Source organism: Peromyscus maniculatus, chromosome 5, assembly GCF_049852395.1.
Source record: "Peromyscus maniculatus bairdii isolate BWxNUB_F1_BW_parent chromosome 5, HU_Pman_BW_mat_3.1, whole genome shotgun sequence".
Classification (NCBI taxonomy): Eukaryota; Metazoa; Chordata; class Mammalia; order Rodentia; family Cricetidae; genus Peromyscus; species Peromyscus maniculatus.
Window position 1 is genome coordinate 37405301 of NC_134856.1, and position 23380 is coordinate 37428680.

Genomic DNA, 23380 nt, shown 5'->3' on the forward strand with positions numbered 1-23380 from the left:
GTTTTTCTGCTAAAGATGGTGACATTGCCCTGAAACACTTTTGTCAGCTCGAAAATACGTTCATGGTAAACTTAAAGTACAGCCTTTAAAAAGAATAAGGAGGGAAATCGTCTAAGGGTTTAAGTGTCAGTTCCACTGAAAAATTGAAAGGATACGGAACTAGGTGCTTCGCGGTTTGGGGCTCCATTGGTAAAATGCCTTATTTATCCTAATAGCTGTGCAAATTTTTACGGTATTTGGACAAGAAAGCTACCTATAAGAGCAAACAAGCCACTTTAAAATCCTTAAAACAAGGGAAAACAGTTTATACAATGAACATTGTCTTAGATATGAAGAAACTTATGTTGAAATTAAAAAAGTTTTTGCCTTTTGAACGAACAGCCTGCAATGAGTAATTCCTTTGCAAATCTAATAAGGAGACAAGGAAACGGGCATTCAAAAAAGAAATGACTGCTTTATAGATGGGAAACAAACTTCAGAAAATCTAGCTGTCTCAAAAAATAGTTGCTTCACCTGAAAGTTCCTTATAAGAAACCAATGCTAAATATCACCGCTGCTAATAACATCAGGAGTTAAAGCTAATGAAGTGAAAATACTAAATCCTGAAACTCAAACGAAATGGAAAGATCCCTGCTCGGAATTATGGAAGGGTCCCGATCCTGTGTTAATATGGGGTGGAGGACATGTTGGTGTTTTTTCACAAGAGGAGAATGAAGCTTGGTGGTTACCAGAGCGTTTGATGTAAGGAGTGTGGAACTAAGAAAAGTCAGCTCCAATGACGTTCCTATAAAGGAACCAGAATGAAAGTGGCTCGATTAGTGCTTCTGAGGTTTTGTCACTGGTTTAATGCAAACAGTGAGGAATAAGAGTTCGGAGCTGTGCTGCTTTTGGCTTTACAAACTTCTTTAGAAAAATACCTTATATCACCTAATAGCTGTGCAGTATTGGCGAAGAGCTTTACAGCAGCTAAATATGATAATTTCACCCTCAGCTTAAAGTTTTTCAGTAGAACAAATCAAAAGTACTGCTGTGATAGAAACATTTGTTTGAGTTGAAGTTCGTAGGGGAGCTATTATGAATTTGGGTGAAGGGACAGCCTCTAGTTAAAAACCGTTTACCGCTGACAGTGCATCTCTGCCGGTTCAAAAAGGCCCACTCACAACTTTGGGGTGTGGCTTTGTCCTGAGAATGTTACAATCCCCTAGCAACAAGTATCACAAGTCTATAATGACAACACTCACTAAATCCCAGTGCTTTATAACAAAGCTAACTATAAACTGTAAACTTTAGAAATGATGTACGCACTTCCTGTCTAGTTAAGAGAATCTTTCTGATAGATGGTGATAATAATTAAGAGTAAGAAGTAGAAAGACGAATATAAGATATGTGGGTTTGTAAAAATTCTGTCTTGTTAGATCTGTTAAGAAATCTTTAGGTGTTTGCTAAGTTAGATATATGCTAATGGTAGCCTATATAAGTTTGTAAAATAGATCTATAGAGTTCCTTTAAGAATATAAGCTTGTAAGAAGTATCTAAGGTAGTCTTAAGACATGTAGTAATAAGCTTGTAAGATGCTAGTTGTAAATGTAAGTTTAAATAAGAAATAAGATGGCATGAATATAAGTATATGAGAATTAATAAGAAATATATTTGCTAAAGTAGTTCTATAGTTTCCTTAAAATATAAATAAGTAGATGTTAATGTGAGTTTGTAAAAATGTGTAATGTTGAGTGAGTTTATGCTTAAGCACATGTTATGTGAGTTTGTGAAAAAGTGTAAATGTTAAGTGTGAGTCTATTAATGTATATGGTGAAAACACCTGAGACACAGGAGATAGTGTCCTAGTAGACTGCAAGGTAGGCAGTCTGAATGGTTTCAAAAGCTCCAGAAGCAGCTAAGAAGCTAAGAATTTCGGAGGCCAGAACCAGCACAAGGCATCCACGACTGAGATCCATGGAATATCAACACAGCACAGAAAAACCTGACCTAACAGCAAAAATGGTGCGGTTTAAAATATTACTATACTAAAAAGGTCTGTCTTTGAGAACAAAATTTGCAGAGACGCTTGTTTGAACAAAATTTAACTGCAAAAAGTTTTGGTTGAAAAACGTCTCGTCATATTTGGAAGTGAAAGCCTGATACCAGAATTTATTTCTTGTTTGAACTTTTTGAACTTAAAATGAGATAAAATTACAAAAACATTTTGGTTATGGATTTCTTCAAATTTGGAAGGCTAGTACCAATATTTATCATTTGAATTTTGGTACTTAAGTGAAATGAACAATAGAGATTTCATTGCAATGGGACAATATTGAGCTTACTTATAGTAATGACCTAGGAACAGTTTTCTGGAATTGGGTTAAAAATGGAACTGTTTAAATGAAGAAATGTATTTCTACTTAGAATCAAGATGCAATTTTGTGTATGCATATATGCTTTATTAATTGGAAATTTATGAATTGTTTTGTGGAACTGTTTATGTAAAAATGGAATTACTTATGGAACTGGTTTTGTGTTACAAATGGAACTGTTTAAACAGAAAAGTTTGGGTTTTCTAACTAGGCTTTGAGGTTTTGCTTAAAAATTATAAAGAAAAGGAGGAGATATGAGATTGAATTATGTTCGCAGAAACGTATTGATATTAATGCACCCTGGCTTTGTGGAATTGAGGAAATGTTTAAGTTTGATGTGAATACATCGAAGTTTTTCCTATGTTCTGTTAACAAGAAAATTCAAATGACTGAGTTAAAGTTGTAAGACGGAGAAAATTGTTAATTATATATAGCACCATATATGCTAATTCTAATGGTTCTGTTAAGAGTTTGTTTTGAGTTGTAAGATGGAGAGAATTGTGACTATGTATAGCGATATTTATGTTAACATGTTAATGGTAATGATGAAGCTAAGGGATTCTTTAAGTTTGTAGTCGCCTTAAGAGTTTTGGTTTAGAAAGGGCTTGAGGCAGCTAAGACTGCTGTGGTCACCTTGGACTTAATTCAAAAGAGAAATGCCATTTATATCATCCTCTACTCCCATACTGGGAAGTGTAACAGCTATGGAGATTGCTGTAAGCCATTAATAGTTATTTTTTTATATATTAAGAAGGGGGGGGGCCTGTGGGAGCCCGTTCTGGGGTTCCTCGTGGCTTTACCCAGCAGGTCCGAATAGAGGATGATCAGGACCACGGGCCTGAGTGCAGGTGTCTGAGATGGTCTGCACTTGGCTGTGCTGGGGGAGGAGGTCTTTTGCTCCACCCCTTGGCGTCTCTATAAAAACCCTGTCAAGAGACAGTCGGGGCCCGTTGGAATAGGTTCCAGACCCTCTCGAGGCTATCCTTTATTTTCTATCTGTTTATCTCCGCAAGACTCTCCGCTATAAATCCTTCTATCTAATATTTCCTGCTGCTCGCACTCAAGAAAACTCTGGGAAGCTGTGGGGGTGGTGGGTAAACGGCCCACAGGGAAACGCTTGGGAGAGTGTGGGTGAAGAGCTACAGAGAGCCCAAAAGGGCAGCAAACTTTACCTGAGAAAAGCAAAAAGGCCAAGCTTTTCAGTTACAGCTGAGCTGAGGCAGCAAAGGTTGAGTGAGCGTTTCAGAATGAAAAGGTGCTCCTAATGTCCTATGCAAAGATTCCCTGAAACTGTTAGCATTGTATCCTCGCTTCTGACCAAAAACCCAGGGGCGACTGGCCAGCGTCTCTGAGTTGGAGTGCATTTCGGGGATACTGGGGTTCCTGCAGTTGTAAACTTCCTGGAGCACAGAGCTGAGGCAGGAAGGTGCAGGACCCAGGGGAAGATTGCTAATGAACAAACAAAGCTAAAGCCAGTGGGAACGGCACAGTTGTCCACTTTCCTACAAGTCCCGGGTTGATAGGTCCACAACTGCAAAAAGAAATCTAAGAAAACCTTTCCTATCAGAGAAAGGACCTTTCTGGGAAAACAGTAAAGCTGAACTGTGTCTGAAGCAGTTGTGCTGCTGAGTCAGAATGCTGTCTGGGGAAAGAGCCCAGCCAGGGCAGAACAGAACTATCCAGGAGTAAAGCTTTCTTTTCTGTCAGAGAAAGCACCTCTTTGAGAAAAGCTTTGTTTCAACTGACTCCCTGAGATGAGGGAGTGTGGCCCTGAGAGGTGATTGCCTCTGACATAAGCTCTGTCCTTGAGCACCCAGACAAGCAAACCCAACCTACTGAGGGACTGGGCCAGGTGAAGGCCTGATGAGGCAAAACACCTGTCCTAATGGGAGTTTAGAGATGGCGAAAACCTCCCTTGCTAAGCTTGATTTATGAAACAAACCTCAGACCCCGAAAAATAGAAACAGACAAAAAAGTCCCTACCTTCAGTAGCAGGAAAAGCCGACATTGTGTTGTCGGAAACAGTTTCTGGGGTAGAGGGGATAAACTGAGACCAAACTGGGAACTGTCATGGAGAAAGTCTCTGAAGAAACAGAGGGGACAGATTCCTCCCCAGAAAATGCATGACCTGACAAAGCTGCTAGAGTTTTAGGCAGATTCAGGGGGGAAAAAAAAGCCCCTACCTCCAAAGGCAGCTAGCAGAGGTACAGAGCTACAGATACCTGAAGCTCTGCATCTGCGGGGGAAGTAACAAGCAAAATGAGATCAGTGGGAGAAAATCTCTCTGAAAGAGCTATGGAAAAGTGGTTGTACATGATCTTGTTTTTCACTGACTGGTTAAAACAAACACAAGCCCCGAGGAAAGTTGCTATCAGAAATGACAGCCTCAATGCGCGCTAACGAGGCAGGTGCAGTTCTGATTTGGGGGCCAGTGTCTGATGAAGGAGAAATACCTGTTAAAGCCAGTTGAGAGAATAGGAATCTCCCAATGTGCCATAGCTGAAAATGTAAAGTGCTTGTTCAAATCTCCCATTGCAAAGGCAAGAGACTTTGTTCAAACCTCCCAGGCAAGTCTAGTAAAAGAGTACCAGTTGACTCTCAGACCTGAAAAGAACTATGGGAAATCAATGATATAAGGGACTGATATAAGGGAAATGCATTCTGGGAAAGGTAGTTTTTCCACTAAAGATGGCGACATTGCCCTGAAACACTTTTGTCAGCTCTAAAATTAAAATACAGCTTTTAAAAGAATAAGAAGGAAAATCGTCTGTTTAAGTGTCAGTTCCAATGAAAAATTGAAAGGATATGGAACTAGGTGCTTCGTGGTTTGGGGCTCCATTGGTAAAATGCCTTATTTACCCTAATAGCTGTACAAAGTTTTTACGGTAGTTGGATGACAAAAAGCTACCTTTAAGAGCAAACAAGCCACTTTAAAATCCTTAAAACAAGGGAAAACAGTTTATACACTGAACGTTGTCTTAGATATGAAGAAACTTATGTTGAAATTTAAAAAGTTCTTTGCCTTTTGAACGAACAGCCTGCAATGAGTAATTCCTTTGCAAATCTAATAAGGAGACAAGGAAATAGGCATTCAAAAAAGAAATGACCGCTTTATAGATGGGAAACAAACTTCAGAAAATCTAGCTGTCTTACAAAAGACTTGCTTCACCTGAAAGTTCCTTATAAGAAATCAATGTTAAATATCACAGCTGCTAATAACATCAGGAGTTAAAGCTAATGAAGTGAAAATACTAAATCCTGAAAATGCTTTTTCTCAAAGTAAGCTAATGAAGGATATGTTTCATGAAAGAACATCTACGTTCTTGGCTCCTTTTGAATAGTAACAGTTTTGGTGAAAATATTGGAACTAACAACAATCAAGTCAAAATGTTTCAACAAATTCAAGATGCTATTCCACAAAAGAAAGCTGACATGCTTTGTGGACCATAATAGAGCTCAGTCCAATCTTACTGGTCCTTTAGCTGAGGGTAATGCAATGGCTGATAAGTTAACAAAGATAGTAGCATTATCCCAAGTGGAAATGGCTCAACAGTCATATGCTCTTCATCAAAATAGCAAAAGCTTAAGAAATCAATTCAATCTTACCAAAGAAGTAGTTCATCAAATAGTTAAATGATGTGGGGTATGTCCAAACATTTTCCTATCCATCACTTAGGGGAAAACCCTCGTGGTCTTCTTCCAATCATATATGGCAAATGGATGTTACACATATTGCAGAATTTGGCAAATTAAGATATGTACATGTGACCATTGACACTTATTCAGGGTTTTTAACGGCCAGTATACAACCTGGGGAAGCTACAAAACATGTCATTATGCACTGCTTGAAGTGTTTTTCATATATGGGTTTACCAAAAATTAAAACTGATAATGGTTCTGGATATAGTAGTAAGGCATTTCTACAATTTTGTACCCAATGGGAAATCGTACATAAAAGAGGTATTCCTTATAATCCTCAGGGACAAGGTATTGTGGAAAGCGCTCATAGCAGTCTTAAAATACAACTTCAAATAATAAAAGGAAGAAATTTACCCTCAATCGCCACATAATGCATTAAATCATGCTTTTTATTCTGAACTTTTTGAATATGGATGTCTATGAACAGTCTGCCGCAGATAGATTTTGGCGCAGTGGCACCCAAGCGACTTTTGCTCAAGTGAAATGGAAAGATCCCTGCTCGGGATTATGAAAGGGTCTTGATCCCATTTTAATATGGAGTCAAGGACATGTTTGTGTTTTTTCACAAGAGGAGAATGAAGCTCGGTGGTTACTGGAGCATTTGTAAGGAGCGTTGAACTAAGAAAAGTCAGCTCCAATGACGTTCCTATAAAGGAACCAGAATGAAAGTGGCTCGATTAGTGTTTCTGAGGTTTTGTCACTGGTTAATGCAAATAGTGAGGAAATCGAGTTTGGAGCTGTGCCGCTTTTGGCTTTACTAGCTCTTTTAGAAAAATACTTTATATCACCTAATAGCTGTGTAGTATTTGGCGAAGAGCTTTACAGCAGCTAAATATGGCAATTTCACCCTGAGCGTGAAGTGAAGTTTTTCAGTAGAACAAACCAAAAGTACTGCTGTAATAGAAACGTTTGTCTAATTGAAGCACTTAAGGGAACTATTAAGAATTTGGGTGAAGGGACAGCCTCTAGTTAAAAACTGTCTACGGCTGACAGTACATCTCTGCCAGTTCGGAAAGGCCGAGAGAACTCGGCAACTTTGGGGTGTGGCTTTGTCCAGAGAATATTTACAGTCCCCTAGCAACAAGTATCACAACTCTATAATGACAACACTCACTAAATCCCAGTGTTGTATAGAAAAGCTGACTATAAACTCTAAACTTTAGAAATGATGTACGTACTTCCTGTCTAGTTAAGAGAATCTTTCTAATAGAGATAGTGATAATAATTAAGAGTAAGAAGTAGAAAAAGATGAAAATATGATATGAGTTTGTAGTAATTATTCTGTCTTGTTAGATCTGTGTTAAGAAATCTTTAGGTGTTTGCTAAGTTAGATATATGCTAATGGTAGCCTATATAAGTTTGTAAAATAGATCTATAGAGTTCCTTTAAGAATATAAGCTTGTAAGAAGTATCTAAGGTAGTCTTAAGACATGTAGTAATAAGCTTGTAAGATGCTAGTTGTAAATGTAAGTTTAAATAAGAAATAAAATGGAATGAATATTAGTATATAAGAATTAATAAGAAATATATTTGCTAAAGTAGTTCTATAGTTCCCTTAAAGTATAAATAAGTAGATGTTTATGTTATATATGAGTTTGTAAAAATGTGTAAATGTTGAGTGAGTTTATGCTTAAACACATGTTATGTGAGTTTGTAAAAAAAAAGTGTAAATGTTAAGTGTGTCTATTCTTGATGTATATGGTGAAAAACCACGAGACACAGAAGGTTAGTGTCCCAGTAGACTGCAATATAGGCAGTCTGAATGGCTTCAAAAGCTCCAGAAGCAGCTAAGAAGCTAAGAATGGCGGTCGCCAGAACCAGCATAACAAGGCATCCACAGCTGAGATCCATGGAAAATCGACACAACACAGAAAAACCTGAGCTAACATCAAAAACAGTGCAGTTTAGAATACTACTGTACCTAAAAAGGTCTTTGGCTTGAGAATAAAAGTTCAGAGACACTTGTTTGAACAAAAATTGTTAAAAAAAAAAGTCTCTTCATATTTGGAAGTGAAAGCCTGATACCAGAATTTATTTCTTGTTTGAACTTTTTGAACTTAAAATGAGATAAAACTACAAAAAGATTTTGGTTATGGATTTCTCCAAATTTGAAAGGCTTTATTATTTGAATTTTAAGACTTAAATGAAATAAACAATAGAGATTTCATTGCAATGGGACAATTTTGAGTTTATTCATAGTAATGACCTAGGAACTGTTTGCTGGAATTGCGTTAAAAATGGAACTGTTTAAATGAAGAAATATATTTCTACCTACAATCAAGATGCAGTTTTGTGTATGCATATATGCTTTATTAACTGGTGATTCATGAATTGTTTTGTGGAATTGTTTATGTAAAAAATGGAATTACTTATGGAACTGTTTTTTGTGTTACAAATGGAACTGTTAAACAGAAAAGTTTGGGTTTTCAACTCGGCTTGAGATTTTGTTCGCAGAAACCTATTGATATTAATGCACCCTGGTTTTGTGGAGTTGAGGAAATATTTAAGTTTGATGAGAATACATCGAAGTTTTTCCTATGTTAACAAGAAAATTCAAATGATTGAGTTAAATTTGTAAGATGGAGAAAATTGTTAGTTATATATAGCACCATATGTGCTAATTCAAATGGTTCTATTAAGAGTTTGCTTTGTGTTGTAAGACTGGGAGAATTGTGACTATGTATAGTGATATTTATGTTAACATGTTAATGGTAATGATGAAGCTAAGGGATTGTTTAAGTTTGTAGTCGCCTTAAGAGTTTTTAGTTTAAAAAGGGCTTGAGGCAGCTAAGACTGCTGTAGTCACCTTGGACCTAATTCAAAGAGAAATGCCATCTATATCATCCTCTACTCCCATACTGGTAGGTGTAACAGCTATGGAGATTGCTATAAGCCACTAATAGTTATTTTTATATATATTAAGAAGGGGGGACCTGTGGGAGCCCGTTCTTGGAATTTTTGTGGCTTTACCCAGCAGGTCCGAATAGAGGATGATCAGGACCACGGGCCTGAGTGCAGGTGTCTGAGATGGTCTGCACTTGGCTGTGCTGGGGGAGGAGGTCTTTTGCTCCACCCCTCCGCGTCTCTATAAAAACCCTGGGGCAGAGACAGTCAGGGCCCATTGGAAGAGGTTCCAGGCCCTCTCAAGGCTATCCTTTATTTTCTATCTGTTTATCTCCGCGATATTCTCCACAATACATCCTTCTACCTAATATTTCCTGCTGCTCACACTCAAGAAAACTCTGGGGAGCTGTGGGTTTGGTGGGTAAACGACCCACAACTCACCACACCAAAGATTGCCAGGGCTGGGCAATTCCCCGCACTTCCCACTGCTTCTAGCCAAAGTACTCAAAGAGCAGCTGCACAGCCCTCCCATGTCCCAGTTAGACCCCTCCCGGGTACGCCTGCCAACAGCAAACAAGAAGGGTGGCAAAAACCCTGGCAAGCAGGACTAGAAGTCAGAGGAGAAAACTTTTCTTCCGGCCACCAGCGGTGACCCCGCCCACAGTGTGTTTTGCAGTCAGGATTTCTTTATGTACCCACGGATGTCCTGGAACTCACTCTCGAGACCAGGCTGGCCCGGAACTCACAGAGATCCTCCTACCTCTGCCTCCCAACTGCTGGGAAAAAAGGTATATACACACACTGCCTGTCTAGTTTTGGAGTTTCTTTATTCCCCGAAGCCAGGAATGTTGCTTACATACCCACCCCTTTTGAGTGGTGCCTGTGCTTTTCTCTGGCCCACAAGAAGATATGCTCAGAGCCACTTGGCAGCATGAATGTACTATCTTCATTTTTATCCAGAGTTCTGTAGTAGCTACAGTCACACCCAGAGGAAGGAAATATCCCCTTTGTTCTCTTTCCTCTAATCTGCAGGTTCTGTACTCTTCAGACCTCTTTACACTGGAGTGGCCCTTTTGTTTATGGGGTGTCACAAACATATTCTGAGAGAGCTAAAAATGTGACCATTAAGGTGACCATAGGATCTACGTGGACCCTTCCCGATAGGTGCTGCCTATTTCATTTAAACACCCCAACTCAAGCACTTCTTAAGCCACGTCCCCTATTCATTCTCTGGACCATGACTTGCACTGTAGAACTTCCTCCTTAGTTTTTTTTTTTTTTGATGAAAATTGCTTTTAATATTGCTACAACAGTCCCCCAGGCAACAGCAAACAATAGAAATGTTTATTCTAGGACCACATACTACTTTCTGAGAAGCTGGTTCCTATATGGCAGCTGGTCTTTACAATTGTTCTTAGTATTAGAGTTACAAGAAGTCAATCATTTCTACCCTCTGAAAGGAGGAAAGGTAAGTGCAGGCAAAAGGAACTGTTTTAGCTAAGTTTGTAATACTCTCTAGTGTCAGAGCCTACGGACATAGTAAAGCTTTTGCTTTGCTTTGATATCTTCAGACCCTTCGGTGTGGTGGTATTGTGTTCCCCAAAATATTGTGTACCTTAATAAACTTATCTGGGGTCAGAGAGACAGAACAAGCCACAGCTATCTCACCTCGCCGGATCCTCGGCTGGTCTTGTCTCCTCAGACTGGAGGCCTCTGAGTCCTCATCCGGAATGGGTCTCAGCTGAACTGCTGCTCGAAAGCCTGAAGCTTAGCCAGCCACATGCTTAACCAGCCAAATGCTTCTAGTTTCTGGTCCTCACGCCTTATATATCATTCTGCTTTCTACCACCACTCTCTAGGATTAAAGGCTGGCCTTCTGGGATTAAAGGTGTGTGTCACCATGCTTGGCTTTTTCCAATGTGGCCTTGAACTCACAGATTTCCAGAGGGATTTCTATCTCTGGAATGCTAGGATTAAAGGTGTGTGCTATCACTGCCTAACTAGTGGCTTTTCTGTTCTCTGACCACAGATAAATTTATTAGAGTACACAATATTTTGGGGAAAACAATACCACCACATTTCCTCTCTTTTTGTCTAAAATTTAAAAAGCTTATAACTAATATAAGAAAATCTATCTTCAATAAGTCTATGCAATATACAGTCAAGATTACATTAACAATGTCCCCCAGATAAGTTTATTAAGGTACACAATATTTTGGGGAACACAATACCACCACACTTTGGTATCCTTGACTTACTGATCCTTCTGCCTTTGTGAACGGCTCATTCCAGTATTTACTAGGTGACCTGTCTTACTAGTTCCAAAGGTGGGCATTGCCTGTGGTGCTTCTGTTTGACCTTACATCGATTCACACTCCCTTGGGCCTCTAAACATCTTTGACATTTCTTAGCCCTGGCCTAGATCACTATGCTGAGCCCCACTAGTCCCTATTTCCATCCCCATAGAAATACCCTGGGATGTCTTCAACTTGCTAAGCTGGAATTGTCACTTCATTAGCACAGCACTCTCACTCCCATGCCCTCTAAAAGCAGTCTCTAATGTTACCTAGCAACTTAGGTCAAAACTACAAACCATATTCGGCTTCAGCCTGTGTTGAGATTACTTACAGGTGTGAACCACCTTACCTGGCTTGTATAAAGCATGTTAAGTGCAATCATGTTGAATTGTTTCATGAAACTGAATTAAAATGAAATCCAGGTAAACCTTTACGTTTGAACATATTTTGTTCTTACAAAACTGCTAACTGGTAATTTTGCACGTTTAATGTACTACTGCTGTGTGTAGGGAATGAGAAGTTAGGAATCACTATGCTTTCCTAGCTGCCTCGCAGCAGTATCAACCACAGAACTCCCAGGTTTTCATAGAGAAAGCAGAAACTAAAGAAAAATGACAACTGTGTCTGGTTTAATTCCAAATAAGAAAAGGATCACCACGTGGCTACCTACATCTCTTCATTCTCATGAATCTCCCCAACTCCCAGATCCTCTTGACCCTTTTTAAGGATGAATAACCATAGTTGATTAAGTCAAAACCTGACCTTGATTGGGTCATAAACATCCTTCAAAGATGTTGATTATAACTGAAAGAGATAGAAACCTTAGCACCTCTGTAATATTAAAATAAAAACAAAACAGAAACCAACCAAACGACTTTATTTTTTAAAAAAACCCAAAATACGCATAGCTGCCTGAAGAGGAGATCTTGATCCTTTCACTAAGCATATTCTTCTCCTATCCACAGGAGGCCATCCACAGGAGGACCAAAGTCAAAAGGAATCCATTACTCATTTCCTCTCCGGCTCTTCTTGTGGCTTTTCTTATTAGACCTTTCAGGAGACTTGGAGTGACTCCTGTGTCTGTGACTACGGTGGTGCCCTGGGGATTTAGAGCGGGATCTGTGTCGTCTGTCTCGGGACCTGCTTCGATGGCGTCGTAGACTCTTGCTCCTGTGCCTTTCTCAGGGCTGAGAAGGGCTTCTTCTTTTGGGGGATCTACTTCGCCTCCTGGGAGACCGACTCCGACTCCTCCTGGAGCGCAGTGCAGGAGAACGTCGTGGCTTGTCCAGGTCTCGGTAGCTTCTTCGGCGATGGTCAGGTGATGGGACTCTTTCCAGCTTCTCCTCTTCTTCTTCCTCCTCCTCCTCCTCGCTGGATTCCACATCATCCATGTCCTCCTCCAGAGCACTAACTCGGGGCTCCAGTTGTTCAGCTTCCTCCAGCACATAGCGTTTCTGTAGCCGGGGCAAAATGATATCACAGACTCTCTCACTGTGCAGAAGTTCATCAATGAACTCATCTACGTGCATCAGTTCAAACTCCCCATTCCGGTTCTGGCTCTTGATTTTTCGATAGTCGTTGTACAAAGGCTCCAGGTACTTGTAGCAATCAATTGCAGTTCCTGTGAGCCTCATGTAAAGTGCCCCCAACATCCGGACGTACTTGAAATCTTCATTTTTTATGAACTCAACAATGATATCCTTCTCAGGCTGAATCTGAAGCATCTTCAAGGTCAAACACAGAAAAGGAGTTGGCTTTATGTTTCCACCGTAGACACCACCCACAAACCTTAACTCCATGGCTTTGTCGACTACAAGTTCAGCGGTAAGGCCAAAGCACTCTTCTTTCCAGTACTTTGATTCATAGATGCGCGTGCGAATGATCTTCTCCACCAGATACTGAGGGTTGGTGCCATGGATGCTGTGGGCATCCTTGACCGTACGGTTCGCCATCTTAGAACGCTTTCGATTCTATTTCCGTGGGCTTCTTCAATAGGTCACCTCGGGGTTTTAAAAAACAGACGTGCAGAGGCGGAGGAAACCCTTCTAAGACCTGCAGGCCACCAGCTTGGAACTGGAAATGGCGGCGCCGCACCCTTTCCCGGGACTAAGCAAGACTGGTCTCAGAGATGGCAGAAGCACGTCAGGAGCCCGCGGTGGGCGTGGCGAGGCGGTTGAGAACGCCAATCGGAACCAAGCTGTGGGCGGGGTCACGGCTGGCCGTGGGAAGAAAAGTTTTCTCCTCTGACTTCTAGTCCAGCTCAGGCATTTGCTGGCCGTCCAGTTAGTTGGTCCGCAGTGTGGCTGGCGGACCCCGGAGGGTTCTAGTTTGGACGGGCAAGTGCTGTGCAGCTGCTCCCCGAGTGCCTGGGCTGCAAGCGGTGGGAAGCGTGGGGAATCGGCCAGCCCTGGCAATCTTCGGCGTGGTGAGTGCGGCTCCCGGCCCCTCCAGGCAAGGTCTTTCTCCACAGACTCACGGATTTCGTTCCACACACGTACACCCAGAGCCTGTTCAGTGGCGGGCACGCCCTCCTTAGTTCTTTTGTGTGCTTCCTAGCATGACACAGCCATGCCTTTCCCAGGCTCCTCTAATAATTCAAACTTCCTACTGTTGCACTGTAGCGGCTCCAATGCATTCCTGTCCAGTCTCTTGTCCCAGCCATTAAGGGCAGCTGTTCTCCCTCCCTACCCTCAGTCGTTTCTCCATGTATCCTGGGCTCCCTGTTGCCGCTTCTGGATAGAAGACTTTTTCACAGCTCAGCTGGTGTGCTGGTTAGAATTTGAATGACCCCTATAGACTCATATATTTGAGTGTTCGGTTCCCAGGTGGTGGACTCTTTAGGAGGCATGGTCTTGTTGGAGTAGGTATTTCCATGTGGATGGGGTTTATGGTTTCAAAAACCCACGCCAGGCCCAGTCTAACTCTCTGGCTCCTGCTGGTGTGGTGGATCAGGGCGCAATCTCTCCGCTGCAGCAAGAGCCCACAGCACCATGCCTGCCTGCTGCCATGCTGCTCACCAGGATCGTGACCCATGGACTCATCCTTTGAAAACTGTAAGGAAGCTCCCAATTAAATGATTTCTACCACAAGATGTCTTAGTCATGGTGTCTCTTCACAGCACTAGAACAATGAGTAAGACAGCTGGGGGAGGGGTGGAATCCACGTGCTTTGTCATTCACTGCACCTTCATTCAGAGACCCTCTGCTGGTAATTACCAAGGCCAGAGCAGATATGTGAAATAAAGATGCCGAGGTGCATTTCTATGGAAGGAAGTATGAAGTGAACAGGAGCAAGTGGAAGCGGGGAACAGAGGCTCAATTTTCATTGAAACATCTGCAATGAGACGCTCCTTCACACCCATTCAATACAATCAGCCTTAGGAGCTGGTCGAAAAGATAGGAAGACACTGGCACCCTCACATTTGTCTGGAGGAGATGCAAAATGACAGTCATGGAAGACAGTTTGGCATTTGCATTAAAAGTTAAACACGCATATGTTGAAAGATTCAGCAGTTCTCCCCTGAAGTCTGTAGCCCATTGAAAAGAAAATACTGCTCTCAAAAAACTGTGTGTGAGATGTTCACAAGGACTTGAGAGAGAGAGTAGTTAAATTAGATCACTCAGGTGGTCCTGAACTGGGTAGTGGGTAAAATGTGTTGCCTGCATATCAGGAATGACACTGTCAAACAGGAGACAACAGGCTTGAATAGCTCCTACCTAACAGTAGGATGAGATACAAATGATTCCTTTTCTGTGATAGGAGGACCAGGGCTCTGATGTTTTTAAATTCTGTGGAGTTTCCAAACTCTTCCATCAGAAAGTAGTCATGTGGTTGTAGGGAGCAGAGACCAGAGACATAAAGGATCAAAAGCTGAATTTTCCAATGAAATAATTATTCTCATCCTTGAAGAGGCTTGTTGCTTATCTCTTACCCTCATGCAAATTTACCAAGTTATGAGGTTAAAAGAATTTTTAACTGACAACAACAAATTTTCCAATGGTAAGGGCTAATCAGAGTATAAAAACTCCTTGGTGAAGTGTCCTGTCCGTCCTCAGAAATGCATACCTCCACAGAAGTGTGTTTAAAGCAGGATCTCAGTAGTGCCTTCAGGCTCCCCTGGAAGTAACAGTCACATTCATCTTTACTCATAGAAAGAAGTTCTCTTCTCTCTACCAAGCCAGAGAGCCTGGCTAAAAATCCTCATGTCTCTCCTGCCTCCTGGTGTTTGAAAAGGGCACTGCAGGAGTCTCCACTGATGATGGGTTATTGGTTTCAAACACCAATGAAAGGACTGGGGACCTGTTTTCCTGGGTCAGGGAGTACTTGCAACCCTTTTAATCTCAGGCCTAGGTAGAAGGACTGTGTGATGTATCAGGCCATGCGGGTTGTGAAGTGAACTTTAGGACAATCAGTATAATATAGTGCAACCTTTATCAAATTAGATAAATAAATAAATAAATAAATAAATAAATAAATAAATAAATAAATAAAAGTAAATAAAGAATGAATAAATAAACAAACATAAAGCATGCTCTTCTGCCTGGATGCTTTTTACTGTGCTCACATGAGGATGGGTATAGAAGGAGGGAGCACAGGCTGGTGTGGAAGGAGCTTGAGTTCTAATCCTACAGTAGGTTTTGAGCTGCAACATCCAGACATGCTGAACAGCAACTGTACAAGAACTAGGCAGGGAGGCACTGGCTCATTCTTACAGTAAGAGAACAAAAGATTTTCAACATCCCCAATGTGTGTGTGTGTGTGTGTGTGTGTGCACCCTGAAAATCTTGTAGTGTACACTGTGTGACCAGAATGAAACTGTTCCCACTTCCCCATGCTGAAAAGTGACAGCCAGAGGAGCCATCCCACCTCCTCACATGATTTTACAGACAATGGGGACCACGAGGTACAATTTGTGTCCAAAAGGAACATTAACCTATGTGAGGCAGAGGGGTATGAATTGTGTCCCCTGAGAACCTCAGCAGTTCCCAGGAACAAGGCACTTACCCATGCCTTCTTATCCTCACACTGCTGGAGTTCACAAGGTGAACAGGGAGCCAGCAGGTCAGGACAGGGTGAGAGGGCACTCACTGTGCAGACAGTTTCAGGGAAGATGGAGATGAGAACGGGCATCTGATTCTTCCCACACTACCTTAGGTCACAGTGGAAGAGTCTTGGAGACACAGGCGACGTGACATGTCAAGCACACTTGTGGCACAGGCAAATAATTCCATTTGTGTGATAGCATACACAGAGATTTGAAATTTCTAAATTGTGGTCCTTTTCTTACCCCAGAACCAGAAAGAGGCTAGGTGTTTGCCGGGAAACATGGTTCAGGACACTAGCCAGTGTAAAGGGGTGGGAAGGAACTGTTTTGAGTGACAGAAACATCCTCACACTTCAATTGGACATGGTGACAATGTCTCTTACATTTGCTCAAAACTACAAAGGTATTCATGTAAATGGCTGGATTTGATCATCTATGGATCATTTTATAATAAAGCTCTGCAAAAATAATATGGCTATTGAAATTCTAAAGTGTCCTGTGAGCCCCCTAAGCACACACGGGGGTGTTTGCAAAGGGAGCTCACTAATGCCTTCAGACTGCAGTGGAAGCATCAGGCAGCCATCCTCCTGCACTCACAGGAAGTGCTCTTCCCTCTCCCAGCACCTCAGTCGGGCTGTGCTGTATCCCGTCTACCCCATGGTGTCCAGGGTAGAACATGCAAGAATCAACTATTTCATCTAATGACCCTAATAAACCTAGGTTGTGCAAGTTCTTCTGATTTGAGTGAGGTTGGATGATGGACATGAGGAATATGCTAACTCTTCTCTGTCTCAAACTGGGATTGCCTTGGATGTAATTCACTCTTTGGACAGCTGTGGGGGTATTGTATTCTCCAAAATATTGTGCACCCTAACAAATTCATCTGGGGTCAGAGAACAGACAGCCAAGAAATACAGAGGCCAGAAAATAGTAGCACTCGCCGCCTTTAATCCTAGCATTCCAGAGGGAGAAATCCATCTGGGATCTCTGTGAGTTCAAGGCCACACTGGAAACAGCCAGACATGGTGACACACCCTTTTAATCCCAAGAAGTGAGTCTTTAATCCCAGGGAGTGATGGCAAAAACAGAAAGATATGTCAGGCTTGGAGACCAGAAATTAGGAGCATTTGGCTGGTTAAGCATTTGGCCGGTTAAGCGTTCAGGCTTTGGAGAAGCACAGTTCAGCTGAGAGCCATTGGGATGAGGACACAGAGGAGGTGGTGTTGCCCGCCTTAATCCCAGCCCTGGGGAGGCAGAGGCAGGCGGATCTCTGTGAGTTCAAGGCAAGTCTGGTCATGTTATACCTTGACATGGTAGGACAGCTCTGGTGGCTTGAGCTGCAATGGTACAGTTTGGTTCTGGAGGGAAAGGTATCCTGACTGCTTAGCGAGTTGGGCTATATCTTGAGGTGCTAGAAAGAACTCTGGCTTGGGTTCCAGATCTAGGCTCGCTCTTTCACTGGTTCTGGACTCCAGGGTCATGGTGGGTCTCTTTAGCTGACCCCCTTTCCCTACATCCCAACCCCCATGTGTGTTTTTGCAGTCAGGATTTCTTTATGTACCCACGGATGTCCTGGAACTCACTCTCGAGACCAGGCTGGCCCGGAACTCACAGAGATCCTCCTACCTCTGCCTCCCAACTGCTGGGATTAAAGGCATATACACGCACTGCCTGTCTTGTGTTGGAGTTTCTTTATTCCCCGAAGCCAGGAATGTTGCTTACATGTCCGCCCCTTTTGAGTGGTGCCTGTGCTTGTCTCTGGCCCACAAGAAGATATGCTCAGAGCCACTTGGCAGCATGAATGTACTCTCTTCATTATTATCCAGGGTTCTGTAGTAGCTACAGTCACACCCAGAGGAAGGAAATGTCCCTTTTGTTCTCTTTCCTCTAATCTGCAGGTTCTGTACTCTTCAGACCTCTTTACACTGGAGTGGCCCTTTTTTTATGGGGTGTCACAAACATATTCTGAGAGAGCTAAAAATGTGACCATTAAGGTGACCATAGGATCTACGTGGACCCTTCCCGATAGGTGCTGCCTATTTCATTTAAACACCCCAACTCAAGCACTTCTTAAGCCACGTCCCCTATTCATTCTCTGGACCATGCCTTGCACTGTAGAACTTCCTCCTTAGTTTTTTTTTTTTTTGATGAAAATTGCTTTTAATATTGCTACAACAGTCCCCCAGGCAACAGCAAACAATAGAAATGTTTATTCTAGGACCACATACTACTTCCTGAGAAGCTGGTTCCTATATGGCAGCTGGTCTTTACAATTGTTCTTAGTATTAGAGTTACAAGAAGTCAATCATTTCTACCCTCTGAAAGGAGGAAAGGTAAGTGCAGGCAAAAGGAACTGTTTTAGCTAAGTTTGTAATACTCTCTAGTGTCAGAGCCTACGGACATAGTAAAGCTTTTACTTTGCTTTGATATCTTCAGACCCTTCGGTGTGGTGGTATTGTGTTCCCCAAAATATTGTGTACCTTAATAAACTTATCTGGGGTCAGAGAGACAGAACAAGCCACAGCTATCTCACCTCGCCGGATCCTCGGCTGGTCTTGTCTCCTCAGACTGGAGGCCTCTGAGTCCTCATCCGGAATGGGTCTCAGCTGAACTGCTGCTCGAAAGCCTGAAGCTTAGCCAGCCACATGCTTAACCAGCCAAATGCTTCTAGTTTCTGGTCCTCACGCCTTATATATCATTCTGCTTTCTACCACCACTCTCTGGGATTAAAGGCTGGCCTTCTGGGATTAAAGGTGTGTGTCACCATGCTTGGCTTTTTCCAATGTGACCTTGAACTCACAGAGATCCAGAGGGATTTCTATCTCTGGAATGCTAGGATTAAAGGTGTGTGCTATCACTGCCTAACTAGTGGCTTTTCTGTTCTCTGACCACAGATAAATTTATTAGAGTACACAATATTTTGGGGAACACAATACCACCACATTTCCTCTCTTTTTGTCTAAAATTAAAAAAGCTTATAACTAATATAAAAAAACCTATCTTCAATAAGTCTATGCAATATACAGTCAAGATTACATTAACAATGTCCCCCAGATAAGTTTATTAAGGTACACAATATTTTGGGGAACACAATACCACCACACTACGGTATCCTTGACTTACTGATCCTTCTGCCTTTGTGAACGGCTCATTCCAGTATTTACTAGGTGACCTGTCTTACTAGTCCCAAAGGTGGGCATTGCCTGTGGTGCTTCTGTTTGACCTTACATCGATTCACACTCCCTTGGGCCTCTAAACATCTTTGACAATTCTTAGCCCTGGCCTAGATCACTATGCTGAGCCCCACTAGTCCCTATTTCCATCCCCATAGAAATACCCTGGGATGTCTTCAACTTGCTAAGCTGGAATTGTCACTTCATTAGCACAGCACTCTCACTCCCATGCCCTCTAAAAGCAGTCTCTAATGTTACCTAGCAACTTAGGTCAAAACTACAAACCGTATTCTGCTTCAGCCTGTGTTGAGATTACTTACAGGTGTGAACCAACTTACCTGGCTTGTATAAAGCATGTTAAGTGCAATCATGTTGAATTGTTTCATGAAACTGAATTAAAATGAAATCCAGGTAAAAATTTACGTTTGAACGTATTTTGTTCTTACAAAACTGCTAACTGGTAACTTTGCACGTTTAATGTACTACTGCTGTGTGTAGGGAATGAGAAGTTAGGAATCACTATGCTTTCCTAGCTGGCTCGCAGCAGTATCAACCACAGAACTCCCAGGTTTTCATAGAGAAAGCAGAAACTAAAGAAAAATGACAACTGTGTCCGGTTCAATTCCAAATAAGAAAAGGATCACCACGTGGCTACCTACATCTCTTCATTCTCATGAATCTCCCCAACTCCCAGATCCTCTTGACCCTTTTTAAGGATGAATAACCATAGTTGGTTAGGTCAAAACCTGACCTTGATTGGGTCATAAACATCCTTCAAAGATGTTGATTATAACTGAAAGAGATAGAAACCTTAGCACCTCTGTAATATTAAAATAAAAACAAAACAGAAACCAACCAAACGACTTTATTTTTAAAAAAACCCAAAATACGCATAGCTGCCTGAAGAGGAGATCTTGATCCTTTCACTAAGCATATTCTTCTCCTATCCACAGGAGGCCATCCACAGGAGGACCAAAGTCAAAAGGAATCCATTACTCATTTCCTCTCCGGCTCTTCTTGTGGCTTTTCTTATTAGACCTTTCAGGAGACTTGGAGTGACTCCTGTGTCTGTGACTACGGTGGTGCCCTGGGGATTTAGAGCGGGATCTGTGTCGTCTGTCTCGGGACCTGCTTCGATGGCGTCGTGGACTCTTGCTCCTATGCCTTTCTCGGCGCGGAGAAGGGCTTCTTCTTTTGGGGGATCTACTTCGCCTCCTGGGAGACCGACTCCGACTCCTCCTGGAGCGCAGTGCAGGAGAACGTCGTGGCTTGTCCAGGTCTCGGTAGCTTCTTCGGCGATGGTCAGGTGATGGGACTCTTTCCAGCTTCTCCTCTTCTTCTTCCTCCTCCTCCTCCTCGCTGGATTCCACATCATCCATGTCCTCCTCCAGAGCACTAACTCGGGGCTCCAGTTGTTCAGCTTCCTCCAGCACATAGCGTTTCTGTAGCCGGGGCAAAATGATATCACAGACTCTCTCACTGTGCAGAAGTTCATCAATGAACTCATCTACGTGCATCAGTTCAAACTCCCCATTCCGGTTCTGGCTCTTGATTTTTCGATAGTCGTTGTACAAAGGCTCCAGGTACTTGTAGCAATCAATTGCAGTTCCTGTGAGCCTCATGTAAAGTGCCCCCAACATCCGGACGTACTTGAAATCTTCATTTTTTATGAACTCAACAATGATATCCTTCTCAGGCTGAATCTGAAGCATCTTCAAGGTCAAACACAGAAAAGGAGTTGGCTTTATGTTTCCACCATAGACACCACCCACAAACCTTAACTCCATGGCTTTGTCGACTACAAGTTCAGCCGTAAGGCCAAAGCACTCTTCTTTCCAGTACTTTGATTCATAGATGCGCGTGCGAATGATCTTCTCCACCAGATACTGAGGGTTGGTGCCATGGATGCTGTGGGCATCCTTGACCGTACGGTTCGCCATCTTAGAACGCTTTCGATTCTATTTCCGTGGGCTTCTTCAATAGGTCACCTCGGGGTTTTAAAAAACAGACGTGCAGAGGCGGAGGAAACCCTTCTAAGACCTGCAGGCCACCAGCTTGGAACTGGAAATGGCGGCGCCGCACCCTTTCCCGGGACTAAGCAAGACTGGTCTCAGAGATGGCGGAAGCACGTCAGGAGCCCGCGGTGGGCGTGGCGAGGCGGTTGAGAACGCCAATCGGAACCAAGCTGTGGGCGGGGTCATGGCTGGCCGTGGGAAGAAAAGTTTTCTCCTCTGACTTCTAGTCCAGCTCAGGCATTTGCTGGCCGTCCAGTTAGATGGTCCGCAGTGTGGCTGGCGGACCCCGGACGGACAAGTGCTGTGCAGCTGCTCCCCGAGTGCCTGGGCTGCAAGCGGTGGGAAGCGTGGGGAATCGGCCAGCCCTGGCAATCTTCGGCGTGGTGAGTGCGGCTCCCGGCCCCTCCAGGCAAGGTCTTTCTCCACAGACTCACGGATTTCGTTCCACACACGTACACCCAGAGCCCGTTCAGTGGCGGGCACGCCCTCCTTAGTTCTTTTGTGTGCTTCCTAGCATGACACAGCCATGCCTTTCCCAGGCTCCTCTAATAATTCAAACTTCCTACTGTTGCACTGTAGCGGCTCCAATGCATTCCTGTCCAGTCTCTTGTCCCAGCCATTAAGGGCAGCTGTTCTCCCTCCCTACCCTCAGTCGTTTCTCCATGTATCCTGGGCTCCCTGTTGCCGCTTCTGGATAGAAGACTTTTTCACAGCTCAGCTGGTGTGCTGGTTAGAATTTGAATGACCCCTATAGACTCATATATTTGAGTGTTCGGTTCCCAGGTGGTGGACTCTTTAGGAGGCATGGTCTTGTTGGAGTAGGTATTTCCATGTGGTTGGGGTTTATGGTTTCAAAAACCCACGCCAGGCCCAGTCTAACTCTCTGGCTCCTGCTGGTGTGGTGGATCACGGCGCAATCTCTCCGCTGCAGCAAGAGCCCACAGCACCATGCCTGCCTGCTGCCATGCTGCTCACCAGGATCGTGACCCATGGACTCATCCTTTGAAAACTGTAAGGAAGCTCCCAATTAAATGATTTCTACCACAAGATGTCTTAGTCATGGTGTCTCTTCACAGCACTAGAACAATGAGTAAGACAGCTGGGGGAGGGGTGGAATCCACGTGCTTTGTCATTCACTGCACCTTCATTCAGAGACCCTCTGCTGGTAATTACCAAGGCCAGAGCAGATATGTGAAATAAAGATGCCGAGGTGCATTTCTATGGAAGGAAGTATGAAGTGAACAGGAGCAAGTGGAAGCGGGGAACAGAGGCTCAATTTTCATTGAAACATCTGCAATGAGACGCTCCTTCACACCCATTCAATACAATCAGCCTTAGGAGCTGGTCGAAAAGATAGGAAGACACTGGCACCCTCACATTTGTCTGGAGGAGATGCAAAATGACAGTCATGGAAGACAGTTTGGCATTTGCATTAAAAGTTAAACACGCATATGTTGAAAGATTCAGCAGTTCTTCCCTGAAGTCTGTAGCCCATTGAAAAGAAAATACTGCTCTCAAAAAACTGTGTGTGAGATGTTCACAAGGACTTGAGAGAGAGAGTAGTTAAATTAGATCACTCAGGTGGTCCTGAACTGGGTAGTGGGTAAAATGTGTTGCCTGCATATCAGGAATGACACTGTCAAACAGGAGACAACAGGCTTGAATAGCTCCTACCTAATAGTAGGATGAGATACAAATGATTCCTTTTCTGTGATAGGAGGACCAGGGCTCTGATGTTTTTAAATTCTGTGGAGTTTCCAAACTCTTCCATCAGAAAGTAGTCATGTGGTTGTAGGGAGCAGAGACCAGAGACATAAAGGATCAAAAGCTGAATTTTCCAATGAAATAACTATTCTCATCCTTGAAGGGGCTTGTTGCTTATCTCTTACCCTCATGCAAATTTACCAAGTTATGAGGTTAAAAGAATATTTAACTGACAACAACAAATTTTCCAATG

General features: G+C 42.9%; 2 pseudogenes across 1 annotated transcript; both read right to left on the reverse strand.

Moving 5' to 3' along the window:
* Positions 1–12061: 12061 nt before the first annotated feature.
* LOC143273302 (pre-mRNA-splicing factor 38A pseudogene) lies at positions 12062–13414 on the reverse strand (annotated as a pseudogene).
* Positions 13415–20257: 6843 nt separating this feature from the next.
* On the reverse strand, positions 20258–22236 carry LOC143273303 (pre-mRNA-splicing factor 38A pseudogene; annotated as a pseudogene). The gene has a single exon (XR_013051272.1). The product of XR_013051272.1 is annotated as a pre-mRNA-splicing factor 38A pseudogene (transcript).
* Between the last annotated feature and the right edge of the window lie 1144 nt (positions 22237–23380).